The sequence below is a fragment of the Pongo pygmaeus genome, chromosome 10 (genome assembly GCF_028885625.2).
Source record: "Pongo pygmaeus isolate AG05252 chromosome 10, NHGRI_mPonPyg2-v2.0_pri, whole genome shotgun sequence".
Taxonomy (NCBI): domain Eukaryota; kingdom Metazoa; phylum Chordata; class Mammalia; order Primates; family Hominidae; genus Pongo; species Pongo pygmaeus.
Window position 1 is genome coordinate 80871083 of NC_072383.2, and position 19784 is coordinate 80890866.

General features: G+C 38.8%; 1 protein-coding gene across 3 annotated transcripts in view; it reads left to right on the forward strand.

Annotated features, from left to right (window-relative positions):
* Positions 1-19784, forward strand: part of TMTC2 (transmembrane O-mannosyltransferase targeting cadherins 2) — a 458517-nt gene that overhangs the window by 107704 nt on the left and 331029 nt on the right. Inside the window, exon 2 of one of the 3 annotated variants that reach the window (XM_063646526.1) lies at positions 15386-15494. The exons of 1 other annotated variant lie outside the window; for it this stretch is intronic. The gene's annotated coding sequence lies outside the window, so the exon portion shown is untranslated. Of the gene's footprint in view, positions 1-15385; positions 15495-18830; positions 18852-19784 lie in introns of those variants that run through there. One more of the 3 variants, XM_063646525.1, reaches the window with a different exon arrangement.

Below are 19784 nucleotides of genomic sequence, written 5' to 3' on the forward strand. Positions count from 1 at the left end.
TAATCCCAGCTACTCGGGAGGCTGAGGTGGGCGAATCGCTTGAACCTGGGAGGCAGAGGGTGCAGTTAGCCGAGATCGCGCCACTGCACTCCAGCCTCCAACTACAGAGTGAGATTCCATCTCAAAAAAAAAAAAGAGTTAAAAAAATTATATGGTAAGACAGCCTGTATATTTTGTACGTTATATCCACTATAGAAAACTCTCAGTCATATGTTGATATCATGGTCCTGTATTTAACCTAGTATTTGCATCTGAAGGGTAGAGATAGGTTTGCCTTAAAAGAACATTGGTTTCCGTAGGTGCTATGGTTTGTTCACAGCCCCTCCAAAATTCAGGTGTTAACAATATGATGTCAACTAGTATGATGACAATATAGCACTAAGAGATGGGCCCCTTAAGAGGTAATTAGGCCATGAAAGTTCTTCCCTGGTGAATTGGGATTATGACCCTTAAAAAAAAGGCTTCAAGAGCACTCAACTAGCTTGCCCTTCTGCCTTCCACCACGTGGAGACACGATGTTTCTCCCTTTCTGGGGATGCAGCAACAAGGCGTCATCTTGGAAGCAGAGAGCAGCCCTCACCAGACAACCACACCTGCCGGGACCTTGATCTTGGACTTCCTAGCTTGCAGAAGTGTGAGAAAATAAATTTTTCTGTAAGTTATCCAGTCAGTCTCCAGTGTTTTGTTATAGAAGGACAAAGCAAACTAAGATAACAGTGGAGAACATGATTAAGTGATTTCCACTGCTTTGCTTTTATATGTTGTAGATTGAGGTTTATGAGTTATCAGCTATTTTGGCTTTTCAGAGGTAATAAGATGGGTTAGAATACCAGAACGCCAGAAACTTAGAACAGGGCCAGCCACACAGATGGCACTCAGTGTGTGTATCTGAAGTGAGTATGAGTGGCCTCCCATGGGCCTTTTGAGTTGTTTGATTTTAATAAGATTGGGGTTGGGTGGGGGTGGAGTTTTGGGAGGAGACTATTTGTAGCCAGGACGACCTGGCTGAATTGATTGCAGTCCTGTATTTCAGTGAAAGCATTGAGAACTACTGAGGGAAAAACATAGAGCTGGTTACTAAGGTATCTTGAAACAAGGCTGAAGAATGATTTTTATTTGCTATAAAAATTAGTTCTGTAATAGACTGATGCCCCAGCTGAAGGCTCTCATGGTAAATTGAGCCCTTTGGCTTCTTGTTTTAGTAGTGAAAAATTTCAAGAAAAGCTAGTGGCATTTACTTCGAAACAAATGAGTAATTATTTACAGTCTTTTACATGCATTTTAACTTACACAACACAGCCTCCTTTACGTTTTGGTGAAAATAATAAAAATAACTTTAGCCTATTCCAGCAGTTTAATATAAGTAGTTGGTCTAAGAATAACTTATGGTGGTAAGCTTAGGGGAAAAGTATATATATTGCATAACATATTTAATAAAGTTGTTCTAAGTGACAGCCTCCTCTTCAGCAGCCTCTTTGGCTGAACTGTGGTTGAAACTTCTGTCTGAGCCTGTTTCTTCTCAGGCTGGTTCTATTAAGCAGAGTGGTCTAAAGACCAAGAGCAGGTTGTATTGGGAGTCTGACTGGGATAGAAGTGCAGTTCTGCAACTTACCAGCTACTGGTTATAACCTTGGTCAGGTCACTCAACCCCTCTAAGCCTCAGTTTCCCCAACTTTAAAATGGGGATGTAAAAGTTCCTACTTCATATTTTTGTGAAGTTTTATTGAATTCATCTCATGAATAGATATAATCAGCTCAAAATAAAAGTTGGCTATAATAACAATTATTTAAGATATGTTTGTATAAGACTAAATGTTGGTTCCTGCTGTGATTAATGTCAGAGGATCTGAAGTTTTTAGTTGCCTTTCCAATGCAGACTGTATTGTTCATACTTTACATTGTTCGTAGTGTCATTATCTTCCCTGCCTTCCTTTCTGCAACACTGATTGCCATTTTAAAAAACATAATGGGTGTTCCACAAGTGATCTTGAAATTTTTATTTATACCACTGGAAAATAATTTGAAATATTTCCCATATAGCCTAGGTGTTACTGTTGTGAAGCAGTGTGTTGCTAATTACAATTTTAATAAAACTTGTGGGAGGCTGTCTTCACATTAATTGTTTTATTCACCAAAACAATTGTTACACTTTTGTGGCATAATGAATTGGACAATCACTGTTATGTACTTCAGAGAAATAGGCTTCCTTGTTGCTAAAGTGAATAGGCTTGTTGAATTTTACAGAGAAATGACCATGTAGCAGCACCTCTGGTATGGTCTCCTGATACATGGTGTTTTAGGAAGCACTGTTTTCTTCAAGTATCACAACATATGTTGGCTGCTGTGTGTAATAAGGTCTAGGCAAACAAAAAAAGAGTCACCTCAAAAGTGTATAAAAAAACTCTATCTCTGACTATTTTCTGAATTCTGAATTAGATGCTAAATCAGTTTTAAAGGTAATAGGCGCTGGTTTATCAAGCTTTGAATTATCTGACAGTGGTTTTCTGGCTTACTCATATATTCAGTGCATGTTTTGAAGGATTTTAGGTAGACAGAACCAGGACAGTATTAAGTCATTTTAGGCTCATATGGGAAGATTAGATCATGCAATTTATATAAAATACTCTAAATCTTATAATTCCTAGGTACCATGAATGGCTCTAAAATTGTTTACAGAGCAGGTATTGTTTTGCTTTTTTAGAGTAGTAATTTTTAATATAACCACCCTAAAGTTTTTTTTTTTTTTTTTTTTTTTTTTTTTTTTTTTTTTTTTGAGATGAGTCCTGCTCTGTCACCCAGGGTGGAGTGTAGTGGCGCCATCTCGGCTCACTGCAAGCTCCGCCTCCCGGGTTCACACCATTCTCCTGCCTCAGGCTCCTGAGTAGCTGAGACTACAAGCACCCGCCACTACGCCTGGCTAATTTTCTGTATTTTTAGTAGAGATGGGGTTTCACCCTGTTAGCCAGGATGGTCTCGATCTCCTGACATCGTGATCCGCCTGCCTCAGCCTCCCAAAGTGCTGGGATTACAGGCATGAGCCACCACGCCCGGCCACCTAATTTTCATTTTAAAAGAAGTAAAGACTTGGGGCCGGGCGTGGTGGCTGATACCTGTAATCCCAGCACTTTGGGAGGCCAAGGTGGGTGGATGGCAGGAGTGGTGGCGGGCACCTGTAGTCCTAGCTACTAGGGAGGCTGAGGCAGGAGAATGGCATGAACCTGGGAGGAGGAGCTTGCAGTGAGCCGAGATGGTGCCACTGCACTCCGGCCTGCGCGACAGAGGGAGACTCGTCTCAAAAAAAAAAAAAAAAAAAAGATGTAAAGGCTTGGCCGGTGGCCGTGGCTCAAGCCTGTAATCCCAGCACTTTGGGAGGCCGAGGTGGTTGGATCACTTGAGTTCAGGAGTTTTGAGACCAGCCTGGCTAAAGTGGTGAAACCATGTCTCTACTAAAAATATAAAAATTAGCTGGGCGTTGTGGTGGGAGCCTGGAATGCCAGCTATTTGGGAGGCTGAGGCAGGAGAATTGCTTGAACCCGGAAGGCGGAGGTTGTAGTGAGCTGAGATCACACCACTGCACTCCAGTGTGGGCAACAAGAGGGTAACTCCGTCTCAAAAAAAAAAAAGGATGTAAAGACTTGCTAGTTAGAGAAGTTGTGACTAATGAACAACTAGAGGTAAACGAAAATATACATCTGAAACAAATCCAATGATGATACTTGCAGGAAAAATTTTGCTTTCAAGAGCAGTAGTAACCTCTAGCTGATTCACTCTAAAAAGTCCATATTGCATTTATAACTCCAGCAAAAGATACCATTCTTTACCTTTACAACATAAAGTTCCTCCCTCTGCCAGCCTGTACATCAGTCTGATATTCTTGCTATAAAATATTTTCATGCGAGAATTACTACCAGGGAATTATCTGTAGTAGTAGCTACCTATAACTTTATGTAGAATTATTATACTCATGATAGCCCTGATTTTAAAAATATATTCAGTGTTGAAAAATATACTCAGTCCTGCAGAGCAGAGATTAGATTATTACGGACTGAGGGTTTAATGACCTGCCCTGATGGAGAATCACTTGACTCCCGCCTCCATGTTGCAGGAAGAGAGATTGTGCCCCGTTGTTTTCCAGAAGTAAGAAGTGAGCTTCGCATATTAAGGGATTACGTGGAAAGGTAGAAAAGAAAGATGCCCTCTCTCTCACTACTGTAAGTCACGTATCTCTGAGATTTTCAGATAGGGGGTACGAGTTTCCCAGGACTACTGTAGCAAAGTACCACAGACTGGGAGGTGGAAATAGTAGACATTTCTTCTTCAAGTTCTGAAGGCTAGACATCTGAGATAGTGTCTGCAGGGTTGGTTTCTTCTGAGAGCTGTGGGATTAGTTCTGTGTGTCTCCCTTTCTCAGCTTCTGGTGGTTTGCTGGCCATCTCTGGCATTCCTTGCCTTATACTCCAATCTCAGCCTTCATCTTCACATAGTATTTTCTCTGCATGTGTGTCTGTGTCCACATTTTCCCTTTTTATAAGGACACCTCAACATATGTTTTTGAGGGGACACAATTTAACCTACAACAGAGGTCTTGCCCATGAATCCCTCGGAGTTGCTTACTGTAGTTGTGGTGTTCTTACCGGCAAGGAGCATGAAGTTTCCTGGCAAAGCTTTCACCATCACATGTGCCAGCATGTGTTGTTTCTTTGTCCAGGATCCTAGTCCCAGTCGATTTCTCTAGTCTTTTGCATGACTACATCAGAATACACAGTATAATAACAAAAAGTAAAGAGATATAAACTAGTTTAATGTGTGTTTGTAGGTATGAAGCAGAGAGGTTAAGAATTTAAGCGCTAGAATCGAATCCGGTTTCAAGTCATAGCTTTCCTATCCCTGTGACCTGGGCAAGGCACGTAAACTCTGTCAACTGAAGGTAATAATAGTGTCTCTCTCCCAGAGGATTGCTTGCAGAATAAATGAGATATTACTCTTAAAACCTTAACTGTAGTGCCTGGCCTAGAAGATGAGCATACGAAATGACAGCCAACAAGAAGGCAAACAAAAAGGTCCTGCTGCCTCTTGCAGATACTGGGAAACAGGCCTATTCCAGGGCTGAGGGAAACATCTGGCTCGTTACCTTACAGTGTGGCTCACCTCTGTCTGCTACAAGCCCTACTCTGTCATGATTCCTGCTCTATTCAGCTTGTGTGTCTGGACAGTTGTTCTCAGCACTCGGCACCCACCTGGACACCAGACTGCTTTCTTCTCTTTCAAGCTGTTGCATTTATTGTGTTTTCAGAGCAGGACTCATATTTTTCTCATTAAAGCACATTATTGGAGGAAAGGGAGAAAAAGGTAAATGTCAGAATTTACTTAAGCTCCTGAAGTAGTAAATGCTATTTAATATCCTCCTACCACCAAAATTTGAGTTTTAGTGTTTCCACACTTAAGAGCTTGGAAATGTATGACTTACTGTCATTGATGAGATAATAGAAATGACACCTCCACACTTTTTTTGCAGAGAGTAGGGAGACAACAGGGTTTGTCCTTGTCGATTTTTAACTGGTAGAGTCAAATCCTATAGAAACACATTTTTCCTGTTAGCATTTATTTTGAAATATGAAATGTGTTTGTGTGTGGCTTAGAGCTGTCCCTGTTGGTTGTACATCATTATTAAACAACAAAGAGGGGATTAAATTAGAACACACATTGGCATGCTTAGTAAACATGTTAATGGAAGTTCAGGATACTAGCCTATAGTTTTGTAACTTTTATGTATTTGTTTCTCAACAGTAGTTATTTATAAACCTTTTAAAAAGAAGGCAAGGGTTTTGACAACTTCCAAAATACTTGGCCATCATTTTTAAGGATCTCCTATATTCAAACTTGTATGATAGGCCCCATGGGAGGATTTCAGGCATGGAGTAAGGATGAGAGAAGCTTCTGTGTCCGGCATTGGTGGGTTCTTGGTCTCACTGAGTTCAAGAATGAAGCCACGAACCCTTGCGGTGAGTGTTACAGTTCTTAAAGGTGGCGTGTCCGGAGTTTGTTCCTCCCAGTGGGTTCGTGGTCTCGCTGGCTCAGGAGTGAAGCTGCAGACCTTCGCAGTGAGTGTTACAGCTCTTAAAGACAATGTGGACCTAAAGAGTGGGCAGCAGCAAGATTTATTGCAGAGCGAAAGAACAAAGCTTCCACAGTATGGAAGAGGACCCTAGTGGGTTGCCACTGCAGGCTTGGGCAGCCTGCTTTTATTCTCTTATTTGGCCCCAATCACATCCTGCTGATTGGTCCATTTTACAGAGAGCTGATTGGTCTGTTTTACAGAGAGCTGATTGGTCCGTTTTGACAGGGTGCTGATTGGTGCGTTTACAATCCCTGAGCTAGACATAAAGGTTCTCCAAGTCCCCACCAGATCAGCTAGACACAGAGTGCAGATTAATGCACCTACAAACCTTTAGCTAGATACAGGGCGCTGATGGGTGTATCTACAAACCTTGAGCTAGACACAGAGTGCCGATTGGTGTATTCACAATCCCTTAGCTAGACATAAAGATTCTCCAAGTCTCCACCAGATTAGCTAGATACGGAGTGTCGATTGGTGCATTCACAAACCCTGAGCTAGACACAGGATGCTGATTGGTGTGTTTACAAACCTTGAGCTAGATACAGAGTGCTGATTGGCGCATTTACAATCCCTTAGCTAGACATAAAGATTCTCCGCTCCCCACCAAACTCAGGAGCCTAGCTGGCTTCACCCAGTGGATCCCACACGGGGGCGCAGGTGGAGCTGCCTGCCAGTCCCACGCCGTGCGCCCACACTCCTCAGCCCTTGGGTGGTCGATGCGACTGGGTGCCTGGAGCAGGGGGTGGCACTCGTCAGGGAGGCTCTGGTGGGAGGGGAGGCTCTGGTGGGAGGGGAGGCTCTGGTGGGAGGGGAGGCTCAGGCATGGAGGGCTGCAGGTCCCGAGCCCTGCCCAAAGGGGAGGCAGCTAAGGCTCCGCGAGAAATCAAGCACAGCAGCTGCTGGCTCAGGTGCTAAGCCCCTCACTGCTGGGGGTGGCAGGGCCCCCCGGCCGCTCCCAGTGCGGGCCCGCTGAGCCCACGCCCACCCGTGCGCAGCCCTTGTTCCCGCCAGCACCTCTCCCTCCACACCTCCCCGCAAGCTGAGGGAGCTGGCTCTGGCCTTGGCCAGCCCAGAAAGGGGCTCCCACAGTGCAGCAGCGGGCTGAAGGGCTCCTCAAGCGTGGCCAGAGTAGGCACCAAGGCCGAGGTGGCACCGAGAGTGAGTGAGGACTGGGAGGGCTGCCAGCGCGCTGTCACCTCTCACTTCCACTGTAATAAGGGACATAAGACAATTGGGTAAAGACATTCGCAGGAATAGAACTGATTTCTAATTGGATAATTCAAGAAAACTTTTTTAGTTTTCCTCCTTGAAAGATAAAATTGATTTTGACAAAATAGGGTAAAGGAGGAAGAATTCCAAGGAAAAGGCATGAGATATACAAAAGTGAATTGCTGGTTTGAAGAATTAAGTATAGGGATAATGTTGGAAAGACAGGAAAAGAACCGGTTGTAGAAGGTTGATGGTAGCACACTAAGAGGTTTAGTCTTTGTGGTAGAAAATTAGGAGTAACTCCTTTGAACATTCTCTGCAGAAGAAAAGGCTAGTCTGGTAGCGTAGTATACTTAGAGATGCTCTGGTGATGGAGACACATTCAAGGAGCTTCTGTAGTATTCCTGGTTTGTAGTCATGAGGGCTTGAATGTTATTAATGAAAGTCGGAATGTAGAGAGAATGATAAAATGTGTGACATATTGTAAAAGTGTTATCAACAGGACTTAATGCATGTTAGAATATGAGAAGGAATCAAAGATGACTCCCATGTTTTGATCCAGGGTGTCTAGGAACACTGAGTGGCAAATGTAAAGAATACAAGAGGATGTTAAATTTTGGCTATGTCATCCTTAAGTGACCGGTATGATATTGTATCCAGATGAATGCCTCACAAGGCAGTTGGAAATGTGAAAGACTTGGTGAGAGGAACAAATATTGGACTCATTCTCATTGACAAGACATCAAGACAGCTAAGTTTGTTACAGTAGGTAGCTAGCCAGGCAGGAGCTGGGCTAGAGGAGGCTCCCCACTCTCCACCCACCAGGAATATCAGACGATCATCAGGTGATGGTTCAGCAGTTATCACAAGGCCTCTCTAAAAATGGCAGTTGGCTGCCAGCACCAGGGAGAGGCAGTTTCCTGATGGGTCACAGTTGTTACATGAAAGTGATAATTGATCTCAGGTGCCAGGAAGAGAGGAGTTTCATAATAGATAAAAACACTTGAAATTGGTAATTGGCAGCTCAGGAATTGGATGAGTAGGCTTGGGCATGCACATTAAGAGACAAAATTGCAAGAGTATGACCTTCCAGAGGCATTTCACTGGAAAAGGGAAAAATGCTTCGGTTGAGCATGCATACACCTCCAGTAAACACACTGTGCATGCTCACCTCCCAAATGTTAGCAGGCCACCGGGCATGCAGGCAGCCCACCCCAAGGAAAGGATCACGGTAAAAGGGACACAAGACACCGGAAGCAATACTAACATATAAAACCCCAAATCAAAAGGTCAGACACCGCACTTGACCTCCAAAGTTCCCGCTTGGGTCTCTTCCAAGTGTATGGTCTTTTGTTTCCTGTCCTAAAGCTTTTTAATAAACTTCCACTCCTACTCTGAAACTTGCCTCGGTGTCTTTTTCTGCCTTATGCCCTTCAGTGGAATTCTTTCTTCTGAGAAGGCAAGAATTGAGGTTGCTGCAGACCCCTATGGATTCATCTCCGGCAGTTCAGATATTCATCACATCCCTAACAAGTTCAGGGACATGAATGCTATTTCAAAGAAAATGGGGTTAAAAACTTCAGGCTTTGGAGGAAGAACTGGAAAGAAGAGAGTAAGGAGCTTCAGAGAGCAGAATGAGAAGTGCAGCCTCACAGAGTAGTACAGGAGAGAGCATGAAGAAGGCAATGCAGTAGTCAATAGCATGAAATGTTTTTGTGAGATTAAGGAGGTTGGTCACCTTTCAGAAACAGAGGTTTTGGCTAAGAGTTTAGGGGCCTAGATCAAAGTAAATGGAGTTAAGGCATCTATAAATGTTCAGAAAGTGGAAACTGCTTTTATTGACTTCCTCTGAAAATTTCTAGAATTTCTTTGAAAAATCATGGTGTATTATTTCTGTTACCTAGAAACTTTTTCTGAAAGATAAATCTTGGGGCTTTTAATGGAAGAGGTATTACTTCTTCACTCCTGGACTTTTTAAAGCAATGATGATTATATTTTTGTTTTAATAACAAAGGGCGGGCTTTGCAATAGGTGCTTAGATAAATATTTTTTTTAAATTGCTCTTTTGAAGCACTTTATCTCTTCTTAAATATAAAAGGGCTTTCTACAAAAGCCTCAAGTGCTTATTGACCAACTGATACCAATTTAAAATTGACATGTCAGTTTTCAGAAGGAGTAACTTTTTCCGGTATTGAATAGTGCAATGAGGCTTTGTTGCCCAGAAATTTCAAGTAGCACTCAGTTTTCATAAGAAATCTTGCATTTGAAGAGACTGGAAGTTGATTTCCATCACAACCATTAGCATATAACAGGCAGACCTAACTAAGACTGTACATGGGCCCTACGTAAACACAGTGGATTGCCCCTGTTAGAAATGCTTGTTCCCTGGTGCCATAAAGAAATAGCACTTGAACATAAATTTAATTTCCTCAGCAAGGCCATTTTTACTTTTTATAGAAAGGGTACACTCTCTAGCAGTTTTGCCATGAGAGTACACCAAACAAAAGAGACAGGGTCATTTATAACATGAGGCGTCCACCCTACTGCTGTGTCTGGTTTCCACTGGCTGGAACAGGACCTCACATTCTATATTTGTCCCTACTGGCTAGCAACTTAGAACTTTCAAAAAGAGGCAAAGGTAGAGGAGAACAAAGGAAGGAGGAAGTAACTTGTGGAATGCTGAGAAAGGTAAAAACACCTTCAGGTAAGGAAGAGGAACAAGCTATGACCTAATGTTTGCTTGGACCAGTATAAGCATGCCAGGACAAATATTTAGGCTAAATTGTGGGAGCTAAGAACATAAAGTACATTGATTTCTTTATTACGGCTAGCAGATATTTAAGAATGTTAGCACAGGTTCTAAGAGAAGTTATTATGTATTCCTAATTAGATGGGAGGAAAGTCTTTGAAGAGGAACCTCTACTTTACTTTTTACACCCCTTAGTAAGTTTGCTCCCCTCCCCCCACTTTTTTTTTGAGACAGAGTCTTGCTCTGTCACTCAGGCTGGAGTGCAGTGGCGCGGTCTTGGCTCACTGTAAGCTCTGTCTCCGGGGTTCACGCCATTCTCCTGCCTCAGCCTCCCTAGTAACTGGGACTATAGGCGCCTGGCACCATGCCCGGCTTTTTTTTGTATTTTTAGTAGAGACGGGGTTTCACCCTGTTAGCCAGGATGGTCTCGATCTCCTGACCTTGTGATCTGCCTGCCTCAACCTCCCAAAGTGCTGGGATTACAGGCGTGAGCCACCACACCCAGCTGGCTTTTCCACTTTCTGAAAAAGCCCTTGGCCTTTCATTGCTGTCATCAGTGGTGCTGTATAAAATTTTTATTTTTTTAATTAACTCACCAAGTCTTTATTGAACATCTAGTTGGTGCTAGACACTCTACTCGTTCTGGGAATACTGAGATGAATGATACAGCTTTTATCCTTGATGATACAGCTCATATCCTTGAGGCATATGCAGTTTAGTAGGGGAGGCAGAGAAGTAAGCAGATAAATCAAAATTCAGACAGTGTGGGATATGAACAAGGTGCTGTGGAAGCATCTAGAGGGGAGGGAAGCACTGGGAGCAATTGGAAGGAAATCTTATTTTGTGGGTTGAGTTAAACATTGTTAGATGGCAGCAATCTAAGTGGTTCACAACTGACAAATGATTCAGGAAATTCTGTTTTCTTTACTGTTTTCTGCCAACTCTGACAGCATTTTTTTAAGACAAGAAAAAAAAGCTCAATTAGTCACACAAGTACAGTAAACTTGAAATTACTTAAGTAGTAAGGAGTTATGACTGATACTCCATGGCAACCATAGTCAAATTTCTCCAACTTGCCTGCAAGGACCAAAGAAGAATCAGATAGAGTATTTGGCATTGTATTTATTTTATCCTTGGTATTTGGCATTTTTGTTTATTCTCCAGTGGGGATAGATACGGAACGTGGATATACAGTTGACCTTTGAATAACGCACAGATTAAGGGCACCAAGCCCAGTGCAGTCGAAAATGTGCATATAATTTTTGACTCCCCAAAAGCTTCATTACTGATACTATTGACTATAAGCCTTACCGATAAGTTAATTAACACATTTGGTATATGTATTATATACCGTTTTCTTACAGTAAAGTAAGTTAGAGAAAAATATTAACGGGAATATCTTAAGAGAGAAAAAAATATATTCATTGTTCATTAAATAGAAGTAGATCGTCATAAAAGTCCCCATCCTCGTTGTCTTCACATTGAGTAGGCTTCAGAGGAAGAAGAAGAGGAGGGGTTGGTCTTGCTGTGTTAGATGGCAAAGGCAAAAGAAAATCTGTATAAGTGGATCCACACAGTTCAAACGTTTGTTGTTCAGGATCAGCTGTATATACACCATTCTTAAGTACATGGATTGTGTACATATTTTGTCCAAGAAAATCTACCCATGATTTTATGACTCCTAGCACAGAACCCTGTTGAGTTCAAAACAAGCTCCTAACATGTATGATTGACAGCTGTTTGAAGCAAACAGGAATTGGTATGTCGATCTTTAAATTCTAACTAATTAATGGAAATATTCAGAAATACTCTGAGATATTAATGTGCTGTTCATTCAATATGACTTTTAAACCTATGAAACATATATAAGGAAGTGATTGTGTTCATTGTCAAATGATTTTTCACTTCATAAAGGGATTTACCCAGGGTTCCTTTAATTAGATAGTTTTACCCAGTACATTTAATTGTTAGTTTCCAAACCATTAATTCCTTGACAGAAGACTGGAGAGGAAGACAGCTTAAACCAGAGTGTGAGGAACAAGCCTCTAAATTTTATTGTTTGAAATGGAGCAAAAAGAAGGGTAAATAGTTCCCTTTCATTCAGTGTCAATTGTTGGGGAAATATTTCATTTTCATGTCCTGTGTGAGTGCTACCTGTGGGAGATAAAGTAGGTATTTCAGTGTAAGTTTCTTGTGTGACTTACTGCACCAAATATGGACTTAGAAGCATCAGAGACAATGCATGACAGAGACAATGCATGTTTCTAATGACTGATGGAAATAAGATCCCATAAATCTGTTTCTGTATCTTAGGTGAATTATATATGGTCTTTGAATGTGGGGCCAAATTGAATGAGGAAGCGTCATGTGAGGTAGAATGTGTCCTTACAGAAGAGCTAACAAATACAAAATATCCAGACTCATTTATTCTGGGATAGCATAAGTAGACCAGTGATCTAATACTACTACAATAGGTGATGGAGCCATCCTGATAGATAGATTTGAGATTTAGACTGGAAAGGAATAGTCTGAACAAGAGAGAGTTTATGAATTTAATTAATGTAGAACTTTAAAAAAATTAGATGGATGATTAGAAACAGAATCATCCAATTTATATTTGTAGTTACCTAAAAATTTTTAGGCCTTTCTTATAATGGGCTTTAAAAATTTTTAGGTTTTATTTGAGACTGTTTAATAATGATTTGGGCAAATTTTAATTGGATGTAGAAATTGGCATCTCTAGATTCAGTTTTTAAAAAACTGAACCTTAAAAATCTTAAAAAAAATCTTAAAAAAACTGTTTAAAAAAACAGTGGCTGCATCTCTGGGGATTAAAAAGCAATAGAGAATATTAATATAAGTTGAACCAAAATGTCATTAAAATTACAATTACCTCACAGTAAAAATTATTAGCTAAATTACCCAAAAACAACATCATTTTTTTTAATGTTTCAGAAAAAGAAATATGGTGATATAATTAATGTACATGTATCTTAAACTTTTTTCTCAAAGTTTTGTTATGCTTGCTTAAAAAATAGGAGACAGTATAATTTTATTTCTATACCAAATATAAGAAGGTGGTGTGTTAACTACAATAAAATAACTTGTATTTATATAGTGCTTTGTAATTTTAAATGTTCTTTTATGTATATCCTCTTATTTAATCTTTAACCAGGTAGTGAAGGAATTATTGCTGTCAGTTCGTAGATATGGAAACTGAGCTAAAACATTAATTAATCATCAAGGATTATAAACCCTTATACTCCTTTCATTTCTTCATCTATTTATTATTCAGACATATATTGGTCACGGTTATATGCCAGGAGGCCCTCTATTGGTATTGGAAGCAAAATTTGTACTTGGATCTTTTGGTATCTATTCCAGTATTCTTCTCCTGCCACTGCTAGCTGCGTCTCAACTGCAGTTCAGAATTATAGTTTAAGTGATAAGCCTTTTTACTGGACAGAGTTTGGGATTAGTTTTTATTTTGTAATAGATAAATAATATTTTTCTATTCTAACATTTTAATGTATAGATTTTCTATAATCAGCCTTTTGTTTAAAGTATAAATTTGTATTGGCCAAAAGTTTTGTCCATTACTATATAAAATTACAGTTAAATTCTTATATAATCTCTTTTTCCACTTGGTATGGAAGAGATTCCTCTTTCAAGATTTCTTAGGCTTCTAAATCCATTGTTTGATTTTTTTTTCTAGGAAAGAAGCTATCTCAATTGACTTTTTATTCTGAGTGAATGAAAATAAGATTCAGAAATTATTTATATAATTTATATATTACTTATATATCTATAGTATTTAGAAATAGTAAATAAAAACATTCATGGTAAAGAAAGGATATTACCGCTAATGACCAATAATATGCATTGGTCATAGGAAGAATATTCCAAATCTAGTTTAATAAATTGTTCTTGGTTATATACTCAGACTTATGCTAGGTTCTTCATAAGATTTTTTTAACAGAGAAAAACCTACAGATCTTGCATTGCATGTGATTATAACCTGGTTGGGAAGAGATACTAATAGCTCCATTACAAATTGGAGTGAAATATGTGTAGCCAATTTCTTTGACTATACAGAAGACTGAATGCTTAAGTCCTCTGGGTACAGTTTTGTAGGGTAAAGGAGACAGTTGTATTGGGACTCATTTTAAAGGATGAGCAGATTTCTGCAGGGGAGCTGGATATTTTGAGATTGCACACCAGAATTTTAAAAAGTGTTTAAACATACAGTATGTAAGTATGTCTACAAATTGGATTTTTAAAAATCTTATTGCTGTTAGATATTCTCACAAATACTTAGGTCATTCATAATTTTTTCTTACTATTTACCTATCCTCCCTGGGATTGAGTACGTATTGGAGGCAGGAGCAGATTCTGTGTATGCAATAAGTCATTGCCAGTTGCCTGGAGCACAGTAGTTTTGGGACTAGAGTGTGAATGTGAGTTGGGATTCATATCAGGAATTACTAACATACAAGAAATAATTATTTCTTACCATTTTTCCTGGACTAATGACTCTGAGAAGAAACATAGAAGAAACATCGTATTTGATACGTCCAGTATTCATCAGCCGTTTTTTATTTGAAGGAAATACTTATGGTATGGGGTCATACACTTTGAATATTCTCCAAATTAGGCTGGTCCTTTCGGTATATATCATCTTAATCTCTCTTCATTTTAGAGGAGCTGAAATGCTGAGAATTTATATACAGAATCTTTTTGTGGAGAAATTTAGAATGTTCTGGTCATGCATAATGATACTATTGTTTTGGATATGGAGAGAAAATGTTCATGATTAGAATCTATACATGCTTAATGAGAGAGAAGACTGAATTATAATCAGTTGCTTTTGCATACCAGTTTCTTTAAAAGCATAGAAAAAGTGGACTTTTTTTTTTTCTTTGCTGTGGTCGAAGGAAGCTTATACTGATTACTGTCAAATGTTAGATTTTGATTTTCTTTAAAACATAGTGGATGAGATTTTAATTTGCTTTTCATGTAAAAGGCAAGGGTGCAGTGTTTATTTGAATTCCACATTACAAACTTTTTTATTTTTAAACAACAGAATTTTTAACAGAATTATTTTCATTATTTTTAAAATTATATTTAAAATTAAAATAATTTTATTATTTTTAACAGAATTATTAGAAAACAAAACAAACATTTTACATACAAAATGTTGACCCCAAAATTGGGTCTGTAAGATCCTCTTTCAAGTATGGGAAGTTTTGTATTTTCCAGCAAGATTTTTATAAAACAGAAATTAACTGTTTTTCATTCACTTTATGCAGGAAATAGTTATTGTGCACTGAAATGGTTAAGCTCTGTGTCCCCACCCAAATCTCATCTGGAATTGTAATCCTCATCATCCCCACGTGTCAAAGGAGAGACCAGATGGAGGTAATTGAATCATGGGGGCTGTTTCCCTCATGCTGTTCTCATGGCAGTGAGGGAGTTCTCACAAGATCTGATGGTTTATAAGGTGCTCTTCCCCCTTAGCTGGGCACTTCTCTTACCTGCTACCTTATGAAGAAGGTGCGTTGCTTCCCCTTCACCTTCCCTTATGATTGTAAGTTTCCCCAGCGATGCTGAACTATGAGTCAGTTAAATCTCCTTCTTTTGGCCAGGCGCGGTGGCTCACGCCTGTAATCCCAGCACTTTGGGAGGCTGAGGCGGGTGGATCACTTGAGGTCAGGAGATCGAGACCATCCTGGCTAACACAGTGAAACCCCATCTCTACTAAAAATACAAAAAAATTAGCCACGCATGGTGGCCTGTAATCCCAGCTACTTGGGAGGCTGAGGCAGGAGAATCACTTGAACCCGGGAAGCAGAGGTTGCAGTGAGCTGAGATCAAGCCACTGCACTCCAGCCTGGGCAACAGAGCGAGACTCTGTCTCAAAAATAAATAAATAAAATAAAATCTCCTTCTTTTATAAATTACCCAGTCGTGGGCAGTTCTTTATAGCAGTATGAAAACATACTAATACAAGCACCTATTTTGTATTAGGCATTTTTCTAGTAATTGTGCTGCAGAAAGATCTGCCCTCGTAGAAATTTTATTCTCATTACTTAATTAGGTTTTGGCCAATTTCTTTTATATTTTACAATAGTAGTATAAATTTAGTTGCTCACCATACATATTTCTTAAGCCAATATTATGTATAAATTCTAAGTAGTGTTGTCACAGAAAGAAATGGAAAAATCAGTACAAATGTATGTATAAGGAACATTGGGGAAAATTGTTTAAAACTTTAGTATTTTCAAAGGATGGATCTGAAGTTTCATATATTTGCCAATCATTTTAGAAACTTAAAATATAATTTAAATTACAATGATAAGAGCTGGTATAAGTTTTTCTGAATGAATGAGCCGTTTATACTATGAAAAGTATTTTTTAATATTAGATCCCTGCTTATAGGTAAAATTACTTAGTACGTTTTTTAAGATCTACTTGAAGTTTTCTTTTCCCTGTTCTCTTTCTTTTTTTTTTTCTGAGATGGAGTCTCGCTCTGTCGCCCAGGCTGGAGTGCAGTGGCGTGATCTCAGCTCACTGCAACCTCACCTCCTGGGTTCAAGCAATTCTCCTGCTTCAGTCTCCCGAGCAGCTGGGATTATAGGCACCTGTCACTACACCTGGCTAATTTTTGTAATTTTAGTAGAGACATGGTTTTGCCATGTTGGCCAGGCCAGTCTCGAACTCCTGACCTCAGGTGATCCACCTGCCTCGGCCTCCCAAGGTGCTGGGATTACAGGCATGAGCCACATTCTCGCCTTCTGAAGATATCTTAACACATCTGAAACTTTAAGAGAATGCTAGTACCATAATTTTTCTTTTTAAGTACTACTTTTCACTTACTGATACTTATTAGAAGTAAAATCAGTTATTGCAGTTGTCTCAGACTGTCACTGCATGTAATTTCAACTGTTTCTCTCTGTAATAGTGGTCATATTGAGATTGATTCATGAAACCTTAAGTTCCTTGGGAATTAAAAAAAAAAAAATCCCATAAGAAGTAAGGAGTTTATTTTAAAGTAATGGCCCAACTGGAAATCTGCATGTCATAAAATTTGTCCATTTAATGGTAATGGAAAGCATCAACTGACTTAGCCAACTTTTTTGAGTGGAAGGGTTATTTAAGGTGATATCTAATCAGTTTGAAATGTATATAGATCCAAAATGAAATGGAATTTTATTACATTAAACTATTGGATATTTTCTGTATCATGTGGAATAGCTATAATAAAGACAGTTAAGATAGAATTATGGAAAGCATCTTTTACATGTGATAAAAGATGGTTTCTGTAGGTTTATTGAACTAATTGAACACATTAGATTTTTATTTTTGACTAACTCGGTTTGTTTCCCTCTTCCATTTTCTTTTGCTCTTATTTTTTTTATGAAAATCTTGTAAGCTTATAGAAAAATATTGATAATTAACTATTTTTTAATGTAAGAAATATGACTGATCTTAAAACATGATTTGTAGGATTAAAAACAAATTTTTAAAAATCATAAAATCATTTAGAACAACCCTCTATCCCTATAATAGTAACTTTCACTTTTGATTGTTAGATTTAACTGGTATATGTAATATAGTTATTTGCCGTCACACTGTGAATCCAGTTTTTACCATTCAGTGACAAATTTTCAGAAATATATCAGACTAGTACTTTATATATGTATATATGGATCATTATGTTTATATAAATATTCCCCAACCTCACTGTAATGTGTTTATCAGTATCTCTTTCTTTTAAAATGTGTGAACTCAGCTATGTCATACTTATGCCAATATGTATAGTTTTAAATATTTTAGCATCTCTGGCAGATACTATTTTCTACTTGAATGCTTATGTTTATTTGGAACTCACTACTCTGTAACAGCAGCTGGTTATGTTCCTGGGCAGGTTTAATAGTCATTTTGTCATATTCAATCAAAATGTTCTTCCTTTTACATTTTTCATTAAGTCTTGTGAAGCCACACAGAAGTGATCTACTCTCTTTACCAAGTGTTAACTTTTCATATATTTTATGGGAATGATTCTATCCCTACTTAAGATTTTCTCTTCTGAGGTTAAATATTCATTTCCTTTGTTCAGGAATTTCTTATTTGGCCTTCTTTCTAAACCCTTAACCATTCTGCTCCTTCTCTTCTTGACACATGCTATTTAATCCAGGTGACATTTAAAATATGGTCCTCCACAGAGCACCACTATGAGTCTCCTACCTCCCTTGATCTATAAACTATATTTTTACAGTTTTATAAGCTTTTTTGGCAGTCAGTTTATGATACTGGCGTGGGAAATTTCTTGCCTACCCTCCCTACCCTTTTAATCTGTATTTCCTTTATCTGTTTTATATATAGCAATGTTTTTAACCAAAAACTTAAGACTGAGTTTTATATGTACTCATTGATTTCATGTTTATGGACTCATTCATTTATGGTTAATTTCAACAAATACTTACTGAGTTCCTGTGTGCCAGATATTCTAGTAGGTGCTGGTAGAAAGTGGTAATCAAAGTATAGTACCAAACTTTTAAATTTCCTCTGGTTTTAATGTTATGTTTATGATACCCTCAGAGGAAACAGGGAATAATAATGAAGATGATAATGATAGCCAGAGATTATGGCGTGCTTAACAGGTGCTGGCATATTTACCTCTCACAGCAATCCTTAAGTCACAAGTGCTATTTATTATTACCATTTTGCAGATGAAGAAACCACGGCTTATTGAGATGAAGATACTTGCTCATGGTGAGGTCATGGATGGTAGAGCTAGCATCAGATTCCAGTTAATCTGCCTGCAAAGTAAATTTTATTAACCTCTCTGTTAAGTAAGAAACAAAGTGTTACTGAATTTGAAGTAAGGGAAAAAATTTGTTTTTCAGATGAATGACAAAGACTTCCTGGAGGAAATGGGCTTTGAGGAAGGGGAACTATCCATTCAAAAGAAACTCTCACCAGGAAGAGGCATAAAAGAATGAGGTGGAAAAGAACAAAGCTCTAAGAGAGAATACTATTCGTGTAGTTTGGCTACATGGGGACAGACACATAAGGCATGTTGAGGAATACAAGATAGGAAAAAGATTAGAGACAGATTGTGGCGGACATCAAGTGCCATGACAAAATGAATGTATGTTGTTAGTTTTTGAGCAAGAATGTTGAGCATAGTTATCTCCTGCCTTAAAATTGTTATCTTGCAGTAGTATTCACGGAGGATTATAAAGGAAGCAGGTAGATAAGAGAGAAAAAGAACCAGAACTACCAATCATGATTAGAAGGAACAAAAAGGATAGACACAAAAGACAGGGTGTTGCTTAAATTGTTTGACTTTAAAACCAAATGAATATTGGAGTAAGAAAGAAGTGGTAACTGAAAATCAAGACACTGGCAACAGAAAGAGTCAGATGTGGTTGAGGAACATTGTTTTAGGAAGATGAGGAATTGACCTTTACGTTGAGTTTGAAATACTACTGTGGAATCCAGATGGAATTATCTAATGAGCAGTTTGAGAATCAGTGCTGTAGCTCAGGGGAAAGTTGAAAATGGAGAAATAGGCCTGATTTTAGCTGTGTAGAGGGGAAAACTGAGTTACATATGGAAGTAAACATACAGGTGCTAAAGAGGATGAGCGGGTGTAAACCATATGACATCAGGACATTGGAGGTACTGCTTCTAGGCTTGGAG